The sequence below is a fragment of the Lactuca sativa genome, chromosome 2 (genome assembly GCF_002870075.4).
Source record: "Lactuca sativa cultivar Salinas chromosome 2, Lsat_Salinas_v11, whole genome shotgun sequence".
NCBI lineage: Eukaryota > Viridiplantae > Streptophyta > Magnoliopsida > Asterales > Asteraceae > Lactuca > Lactuca sativa.
In genome coordinates this window covers 147,550,642-147,562,324 of record NC_056624.2, presented here as the reverse complement: position 1 = coordinate 147,562,324, position 11,683 = coordinate 147,550,642, and positions in this window count along the sequence as shown.

Sequence of the window (11,683 nt, the reverse complement as noted above, 5' to 3'; positions counted from 1 at the left end):
TTATAACTAGTGTTATACCCATCTGGTGGACGGGTTGATCGATGTAAAAACAATAGATTGATTTTGCTTTCTTCTATAACATCCTTTTTTCATTTGGTCTGTTGTTAGCATTGTAAAATGAGAAATCTACCGAATTATATTACATATGAATGAATTAACGAATAGCAATAGATTAAAAGACAATCAAATAAAAGAATAACAATCAATTTAAACACAATCAAATGAAACACAAACTAACCTTTTTCATTATATCCTAATAATTACAATATACTAAGGATAACGATTCTTTTAATATTTTAAATTAAGTAATATAGTTCAATACATATCGATGGAAAGCAAACGGAAAACAAGCTGCGCTGCTAACCCTTTGTAGATGACAAAACTAATTCTTTTGAAAACAACATATGTGGATCTAAGAGATATGACATTAGAATGCATGACCCGTTGGACTCTGTTGAGGAGCTCCACCGTCTCGGTGCGAGAAAACCAAATGTATCAAATGCAATTGTACTCTTGATAATTTTTTTGTGGGAACCAAATTTCAATCCAAGAAAGAAAGGTCCTACTTTTTTTGGTCCCCAAAAATTTTCTTTTGCAATTTTGGTCCTTTAAAAATATTTATAACATCTTTAGTCCCTATTCTAGGTAAAATAACAACAATCCACTTTTATATTTATTTTATAAAAATATATTATTTGAGTTAATTTTAGAATATTATCATAGGCTTTGGAACCACCATCCCAACCCAACCCCCCCCCCCCCCCCCCCCATCCTATTTCCCACCACCGCCCCGCCCATTCATTCATTCTACCTTTGAAATACATAGAAAAAAACCCAAATCCTAAACTAAATTGAAAATACCAAATCATAATATATACAAAAAAAAAATCCAAACCCACAGTAAAAGAACTCCTTAAAAAGTCATTTTACTTGGAATATTAACCAATATCGTTATGAAACAATAAAATAAGGACCATGTTTGTAAAAAAACAAGTAAACAAAGAGAAACTCCAACAATTTACCAAAATGCCCATAATCAACACAAATTCCAAAAATTTAAAAGATATAAACAATCATTTAGCATATGATAGAAATAAGGTGAAATTCCAAGAAAAACGCATCGTACTTTATTCTCGCTCTCAATATATAAACAACGTACTTTACTTGTTTTATCCATAATAGCTTCATTCTTACATTTATTTATCATAATAGCACCCAATTTCATTTATTTACCGAAAGAAACAATAAGTAACATTCATTTTACCCAAAGAAACAATAACTAATTTGGAACTTAAAATGTTTACAAGTGTTTTTTTAATAGTTCATATATAGATATTAGACAAGAACAACTGAGAGTTGAAATAATTAAAGTAAATAGGTAAAATACATGTGAAAATAAAGAAACATCATATTGTGGGGTGAACAATATCTAATAGGCTTAAAGGTGTAAACTGTGAGGGGGCTTCTTTTGACAACAACCTTCATACCAAGTCAGATTTTCTATGCCATTTGATGAAAGCGCTTGATAGTGAGAGGGCTTGAGAACAACTAAAATAGCAGTGTACTTGGAGTAAATTAGATTGGTCTTTCCTTTTGGACATGGAGTATTCAGATCTAGCCACCAACTTGTTTTCTTGATTCAAAAAAGTAGCCACCCCATGATAAGCTTCAATAAATAGAAAATCAAAAATATTGGAGATATAACAAAAGACAAAACAGCAAAGTAGAATGATAGGGGATTGTGGGAACTGACAAATTCTTGGTTGTTATAAGGTTGAAACCATAACTATATTCCTTCTATGTGCAATTTACCCTTGCAAAACAAATTGAGATCATATGCATTATGCATTGAAAAAATGGTATTTTTCACAAAACAAAGGTCATTTTTACATCGGTTAACTCGTCTACCAGACGGGTATAATTTTATATCAAGGATGTAACTTTAATTTTAAAGATTTGTCAACTCAATCTGAACCATAGCATGCAAATAATATAGAAAAAAGGTGGATGTTATGGAATTTGGACTAACAAAATAGAAAAATATGTGACTATTTGTTGCACTAAGTTTATATATTACGAATATGAAAATAAATACCTGGTAAAGTCAAACCCAATTCTTCATCATACTCATCAAAACCTACAAATCTCGAGTGCCTTGATTATGTGGCAGTCATTGGCGAAAGTGGATGGAACGAAAAACCACTAATTGTATCTGCATAAAATGCATATCATTAAGCTTTGTCTGTATCAAGTGTTGTCTGGATAAATAATGTGTTCAAAAAATATTTGAGAAAAGTAGTATCTGTCGTAGATTGAAAGCTGGATACCCATTCACCCGTTTAAAGATCATACATATGTATTACATTTTTTTCATAATAAAATTATATTATGAAAAGTGATATAAAAATGATAATGAAATTTTATAATAAAAATAAAATTTAGTGAAATTACCTATCCACCAGGGAGCTAGTTCCCCTTATCTAGAAAGTCAATATCTCGGGTAATGGATCCTATAAAAAAGAGGAGATTGTTGCAACTACAGAAACAACCGTACCGAACCGTACCAGAGAAATAGAGGCATCTACTAAAGCAGAAACGGGTGTAGCCCCGGGGTACCAAGAAATCGACTGAAACTGTATATGTTGATTTATCATCTCTGATGACCATTCTACCCCTAGTCGTTTTTGGCTAGGTAAATGATGTTGGTTAAAACTCATTGACATGGGTGACATTTATTGACAAATAAAAGAAAATTGGTTGGTATTTATGGTGAATTCCTTAGAGTACATTGCTATTATACAGGGATAAAAATGGTACTCTGATGGAATCATGTACGTCCACTTTTTATTTCTCTTTTTAATAATCCTATAATATTATCCCATATATATATATATATATATATATATATATATATATATATATATATATATATATATATATATATATATATATATATATATATATATATATATATAAAAGGTGAGATTCAATAGAGAACCATAATTAACCAAGGAACCAAGGAACCAATCGTGAGCGTCGGAAATCATAACGATCAACGGCCAATGAAATATATGTACCCTTTTACATTGAACGCACACACCGGGTTATACCAAAAAATCCACCATTTACAAAAAAAAAAAAAAAACTCACCACTTTTTTTCGTTTAAAATTTTTTTTAGGCCATGTTTTTTATCGAAAAAAAAAACCGAATATACCGTTGTTCACGATTTTTCGCCATCTTTCCATAGAGATCCATCATTATATATAAAAAACGAAATTTTTTTTTTCGAAAAAACCCACTTTATTTTCTTTGATGAAAAAAGTTAAGGTCTATTTTTTTATAGAAAAAAATTAATAAATATATCAAAATTCATATTTTTTGTACTTTTTACACATAGATTTATATTCATGTTTTAAAAAAAAATATATTTCAGTTCAGATTCACATTGTGAACCTGTTCAGATTCATATTGTAAACTTGTTCATATTCAGATTGTGAACCTGCTCAGATTCACAGTGTAGATAATAATAAGTCAGATTCACAATGTGAATCTGAATTGATCGGAGCTTTTTCACATTGTAAATGTTAAAATTTGAAATATTACAGTTTAGATTCACAGTGCCAATCTACACTGATCGAGATTTTTTTTTGTGAACATTTTCAGATTTACAATGTGCATAATAGTAATTCAGATTCACAATATGAATCTGAACTGTTCGAGATTTTTCATATTGTGAATGTTAAAAATTGAAATATTTACAGTTTAGATTCACAGTGTGAATCTACACTGTTCGAGGTTTTTTTCTTTCTTTTTTTTAATCGGTGTTGATGTTTATTATAAGAGTACAAAAAATTAATATTTTTGGTATAATTAGTTTTTTTTTTTTATAAAAAACTTAAATATTAAAAAAAAACTAAGAAAATTAAGTGGGTTTTTTTCGAAAAAAAAAGTTTGTTTTTTATATATTATCATGGATCTCTATGGAAAGATGACGAAAAATCGTGAACAACGGTATATTCGTTTTTTTTTTTTGATAAAAAACTTGACCTAAAAAAAAATTAATGAAAAAAATGAAGTTGGTTTTGTTATAATCCGGTAAATGTGCGTTCATTATAAAAGTTTACAACCATTCATTTTGCTGTTAATCGTTTTAAAAATCCGACGCTTTGGATTGGTTCGTTGGTTCCTTAATTAATAATGGTTCTTTATTGAAATATATATATATATATATATATATATATATATATATATATATATATATATATATATATATATATATATATATATATACCAAGAAATTTAATTGCATTCAAATGACCAAAGATGATTAATATCATATCATACCTTTCATCCCCCAGTGTAAAGATAGTTTCCATTTTGGAGAATTGAACCGGAGGGCAAAACGATCATTTTTTAACCATGAATATCGAGTATCCTGATGCATTTGTTTCAGCCTGTGGTTTCAAGGCTTTCTCAGGTTTGGTCAATGTTTTGCTACCTAATTATACATGTGTATAATGAATTCCATAAGTACAATATTATATCCATGTAGGGTACCTGCACAACATACTTTCATTAAATGCTCAAAATAGCAACATACTTTCAAAATCAAATATGCAAATAGGCAAAACTAAAAAATCTTTAAAAAAATAATAAAACCACGCAAGGAGTTTTAATTTTTTATATTTTAAATGCTTTAAATAGGAACATACTTTGACACACACACACGCACACATAAATCATATAACACATACCATTCTAGCTATGTAGAGCTCTTTGCTATTTTCCCTCAGTTTTCCATATTCATAGTATACAATATTTTCATTTTTATAATTTGTATAAAAATTTTGTTTACAGTAACTACTAAAAGGGCACCTAATAGTTTTTTCAAGAATTCAATATGCTATGTTAGCCTACTCAAAAATTTGCCCTTAGGCTTAAGGTTCATAGGAGAAGCGTGTCTTTCGCGTAGCATAAATGAGTAACATAATATGCAAACCTACCTGTCTAGTCATGAAGCACTTGAGAAGATCACTAAAATGATAAATTTCCTGAAAATAACTTGAGTAGAAAGATCAAATATGGTTACACACAATGTGTAACACATACAAAACCTTTATCATATGCTACTGGTATGTTGACAATACCATAATACCTTTTTTCCTAGGTCCTGTAACAGTAGGTGGTAGCAAAATTGTTATTGGTATGTTGAAAATGCAATAATACCTCTAACCCATGATTGGAGGGTTGTGCTTTCTCCAGTTGACTTTGGACTTACAAGGCTTCTACAGCCATGTTTCTTCCCCAACAAAGTCACCTTGCCAAAAACAAATCTTCAAATTGGAAACAGATAAAACATTTTGAGACTCTATTTTACAAAAAAATACAGGCTTGGATTCTTGATATATGAATCACTACACAAAATAAAAGGTCAAACATCATAGAAACTAAGCTCTAGGAGCAGAAAAGGAAGGAAAGAAGGTTATGATGTGGACAAAACAAATTAAAATTACCAAAAAGGTGAGTATCCAACACTTATATTATTAGTAATTAATGGTAATGCCAATGTTATATTAATCCCACTAAATGATGCAAAACTTAATCTAACTAATTATAATTCATCTATATATACCAGATTACCGGGTTGTGGACGAATTTGTATCTTCAGCAATACCATCACTAATGGTTGCAATTAGCTCCAAACTTGATAACACCATTTGTTTCACCAAAGGAAAATATCATGCGAATTCTAATCCCATGTCACCAAGATTGTGAGTCGACATGTGATGGTAAGCTCATTTGTGTTTTAGTTTAACTATGTTGATCTTCATCTTGAGTTTTTGTGGGCAGTATAGTAAAGAGGTAAATTTTCAAGCCTGAATTGAGTATGATTAATAAACGGTTTATTTAGTACCTACACAGAGATATCCACAAACATTTTAAGTAAAACATATGTTCATTCTTTATTAAAAGTAGTTGGCGATCATCGATACTTTGAGCAAATGCTGAACGATCACTACTAGAAAATAGGGTATTACCGACAGAATTTTTAGCAACGGAAAAATGTAAAGAAATGTAATCAACACAAGATCTTCCCAACATCATCATTTCATTCATTATGAAACATATGGTTTTCATCAACAGATTACAACTCAAACCTCACTACAAATCACTCATACTCTCATATTACAGATCTTGTAAGACAATGATGAACAAACCCTAACTTTAGATGATAGAGAAAACTGAGAGATAAGATCAGTAAAAATATCTTCGTTAGAGTTTATCAAGATCACCTAACACTCCTTATATCATAACCCATTAAACATTGGGTATAACCCATATATCACTTGACCCACTTGACCCGCGTGTCCTTTCACCTGCAATATACGTACACACAATACATACACATATATTGTTTATTAATTAACCTATTAACATATTTAACAAATTAATGTTTAAGTTTGTAACTTTATTTATTCTTTTCAACATGCCCCCTCAAACTAAACATTAATTTTAACAAAAAATTTAATTCTTCTTAAAAATATCAATCATATTAAGTCGATTTACAATATATTCATGTTGAACACTACCAAGTGATTTTGTCAAAATATCTGCATTTTGATTTGAAGACATTATTTTATTAACTTTTAAAATTCCATTTTCAATTTTCTCCCTAACAAAATGAAGATCAATCTCAAAATGTTTTGTCTTCTCATGAAATACAGGATTTAAAGCCAACTTAATTGCAGATTCATTATCACAAAAAATATCAACAGGTAAATTAGTTTTTATACCTAAATCATTAAGTAATTTTAAAATCCATATTACCTCACAAGTTATACTTCCTAAAGCCCTATATTCTGATTCTGTGGATGAACGAGAAACAGTATTCTGTTTCTTGCTCTTCCAAGAAACCAGAGATTCTCCTAGATATACAAGATATCCTGTTACAGATTTTCGACTAAACAAGCATTTAGCCCAATCTGTATCCACAAACCCAATCAAATCTAAACTACCAGAGTTAATTATATGAATTCCCATACCAGGACTGTTTTTCAAGTATCTTAACAACCTGAAAGCAATATTAACATGAGACTTATATGGCTTATGCATGTACTGACTTAATATTTGCACAGCATAAGATATATCAGGTCTAGTCACAGTCAAATAAATCAATTTACCAATAAGCTTTTGATATTCAGTTATATTAACTAAATAATCAGATGCTTCCAAATCATATTCTCTTTTGACAACCAAATTTGGTTCAAGTGGAGTTTTAACTGGTTTACATGCTAACATACCAAACTCATGAAGCAATTCCATACAATATTTCCTTTGATTTAAACATATACCTTTTTCAGTTCTCAATACTTCAATACCTAAAAAATATTTCAATTCACCTAAATCTTTAATTAAGAACTGTGATTTAAGAAACATTTTAACTTTATTTAACTCAGACTCATCATTACCTGTTAGAATGATATCATCTACATAAACCAGTAGAATTATAAAAGTATTTTTAAATTGTCTAACAAATAATGAATAATCATTAACACTTTGCTTAAAACCAAAACTTGAGAGAGAAGAGGACAACCTTTCATTCCACTTCCTTGGCGCTTGTTTAAGTCCATAAAGAGACTTTAACAACCTGCAAACCCTTATATCATCCTTAGAATGATAACCCTCAGGTTGACACATATATACATTTTCAGATAAATTTCCATATAAAAAAGCATTATTAATATCTAACTGATAGAGTGGCCAAGAACTGTTAACTGCAATTGTTATTACCACACGAACAGTTACAATTTTTGCAACAGGAGAAAAAGTCTCCTCATAGTCTATTCCTTCCCTCTGATTATACCCTTTGGCCACAAGCCTAGCTTTATATCTTTCTATATCACCATTAGATTTATATTTAATTTTATATATCCAACGACATCCAATTGCTTTTCTTCCTTTAGGAAGATTAGTAATTTCCCAAGTATTATTCCTATAAAGGGCTTCCATTTCATCATTCATAGCTTTGATCCAGTTTGGATCTAAAGCTGCTTCACTATAAGTTTTAGGTTCAACTGTTTTATTAAGATTAGAAATAAAACAGAATGACTCAGTATTAAGAGCTGAATAGTTTACTGTTCTTTCAATACCATATTTATGTTTACCATCTATAACATAATCACTAAATCTAACTGGCATGTTAACATTCCTTCCAGACCTAGTGATCCTAGTAGACAAGCTTTCAGAAGGATTAGAATTAATTGTATCAGTTTCCTCAGTCAATACAGAAGAACTTGGAAACAACTCATCAGATAGAGGCACATCTACCTCACCAGTCCGGTTGCTGACATTAGAGGGAAAAGTCTCATCCTGGTCCTGGTCTGCATTAGCACCATCCATCTGATGGCTACTTCTCAAGTTATCTGTTCTAGTATCATCTAGAATAAAACTAGAATTTGTAGACTCATCATAGGAAAATAGGTCATTTGAATTTACATTGACAACTGAACTATCAGTTAAGGATGAAGTTCTAAGCTTGAAAGGAAACACTGACTCATAAAATTTTACATCCCTGGAAACAAAGATAAGATTAGAATCAAGACTGAGAACTTTGTAACCCTTTTTATCAGAAGAATAACCAAGAAAAACACACTTATCAGCCCTTTCAGAAAATTTATCATTATTATTCAGCTTAGATGCAAAACACAAACATCCAAATACTCTAAGTTTATCAAAAACAGGTGCAGAATTATAAACCATTTCATAGGGAGAAGAACCATTTAAAACTGAAGTAGGTGTTCTATTAATCAAAAAAACTGAAGTTAATATAGCATCTCCCCAATGTTTAATTGGCAAACCAGACTGAAACATTAAAGACCTAGCAACATTTAAAATGTGCCTGTGTTTTCTCTCCACAACACCATTTTGTTGTGGAGTATGAACACACGATGTTTGATGCAAAATTCCTTTTGATTCAGTTAATTGTCTCATTTTGTTGTTCAAAAACTCAGTACCATTGTCAGATCTAACAGTTTTAATTTTAACACTAAATTGATTAATCAAAATATTAAAGAAAACAAGAACAGAATCATAAACTTCATCCTTAGACTTTAGAAGATAAATCCAAGTTGCCCTAGTAAAATCATCCACAATAGTCAAAAAATACCTAAATCCTTCTGAAGTTGTCACTTTATAAGGACCCCAAATATCCAAATGAACTAACTCACCAAGTTTAGAAGTAGTATGCTGACTAACAGGAAAGGACTCTCTAGTTTGTTTAGCCTTATGACAAATGTCACAAGGTGGAAGTACTTCACTTCCAATATTAAGTTTATGTCTCAAAGAACTTAAAACTTGATCAGAAGGATGACCAAGTCTATTGTGCCAAGTTAACTTAGACACACAACAAACAGAAGAAGAGATAGTAGAATTAGATATACTACCTGAAGGTGCACTATTAATGTAATAGAGACCCCCAGACTCTCTACCACTCCCCACCATCACCTTTGATTGTAAATCCTGAATTTTGCAATTATGCTCATTAAAAACAACCTCACAGTTACTATCTTTACAAACCTTATGAACAGACAGCAAATTAACATTGAAATCAAGAACAGCAAAAACATCAAACAGTGTTAAAGAATTAGATAAATTCATGTTACCAATTTTTTTAATTTTAGCTGATGTACCATTGGGATGACACACCAGCAGATCCAAATTTGACACATCCACAGTGTCATGGAGCAGTGACTCAGAGGCAGTCATATGTTGATTAGCCCCTGAGTCAACTATCCATCTTTGATTACAGACAGAAGAATTAAAAGCTTGAAAATAACAAGTACCTGCCATATTAGCACTAACAGAGGCTTCTTCATTCACTTGCTTATCACCAATAAGTTGTAAAAGTTTGAAATACTGATCCTTAGTAAGATAATGAAACTCGGAATCACCAGAAAAGTTATTAGTACTAGCACTTCCAGAAGAAGTAGTAGTAGAATTAGCAGAAAAGTTTTTAACAAAGTTATTCTGATTATTAGTTTCACTTCTTGACCTAAAATCCTTTGGGTACCCAATTATTTTATAGCACTTCTCAATGGTATGACCCTTAATACCACAATTCTTACATTGAACATTTTGACCCTTATTTTTATTCACATTAGTCTTGTTATTAAACTTGCTGTTAAAAGCAGATGTCTGAGACTTATTTATAGACTGAGAAGCTTGAAGAGAAGTCAAAGAACCATTTCTTTGAAGTGATTCTTCTCTAGACACAATAGAGAAAGCAGTTTTCACATTAGGTAAGGGATCCATTAACAAAATGTGACTTTTGACTTGACTATATGAATCATCAAGTCCAGATAAAAATTGCATTAGCTTCATGAGATTTGAATGATCCTTTAGTTTAATAGAAGCATCACAGGTACACTCTGTTAAACTAGTAAGACCATCAAATTCTTTCCATAAAGAATCAAGCTTATTGAAGTAATCAGACAGAGAAGTACCATTTTGTTTAAGAGAATTAATTTGTTGATGTATATTAAAAACAACAGATCCATCAGATTTATTGTATGTTTCAAAAAGGTTTTCCCAAATATCTTCTGCTACTTCAGAATAGGCTTGACTCTGATAGATTGAGTCAGATATAGAAGACAACAACCAAGAACAAACAACAGCATTAGCTCTATCCTATTTAGTTTTCTTTGACTCATCGACACTGCTTTTTTTACAAGTACCATCAACAAAGCCTAACTTATTCCTAGCTTTAAGAGCTCTAGAAATTGAACTTCTCCATAACCTAAAGTTTTCATTACCAGTCAACTTGATTGTAATTATAGAGGTAACAGCATTATCAGAAGGGTGAATATAGAGAGGATCATCAAAATTAATCAGATCATCCTTCCCACTTCCACTGGGTGGATCAGTTGTCTCACCCGCCATAGAAGTAAATGAGAATAAAACTCAAGAAATATTGAAAACTCAAGAAAGGAGACTCAAGAAAACTTCCCCTGAACTGATCTTATGTCCAGATGGTCACCACGTATATCGGGGCCCAATACAGTCAGAACAGAAGAAGAAACAAGCAGATATACAAGAAATAAAATACAATCAACACAAAACAGATTGCCAGGATCTTTACAAACAAACATGTAAGACAAAGAACAAGAATAAGAGATTGCTCACAAAGCTTTTTATGATGAGTCAAGTGCAGAGATCGACTCTCTTTGTCCGTTCTCAACTAGGGTTTATCAGCGATGAACTCTGACCCCTAGTGAGTTATTTCAGACTCAGAGATTAATCGATTTGGCTTAATCTTTGTTCACAATGAGTCTTGTAGACAAACTTGATTTGATCGTCACAGAAGAAACCTACAAGATCACAACAATCTCGCAGTACCAGATACAAACAAAAAAGAACAGATATTCGATTGGATTTTCTAATGAAAACCCTAAATCAAATGAACATCAGAAAAGTGACACAGTTGATAAAATCGAAGATCAGAGTTCACACAAACTCATGATACACAACAACTGTGTCAGTCAAGAAAGTGATTGTAAAGAAATAATGAACAGGTTTAAGAAATTACCAGGATGATCGTGAGTCGAACAATCGCAAACCAACGAACATCACAAGAACACCGAAGGAGCCATAGCTCTGATACCATGTAAAGAAATGTAATCAACA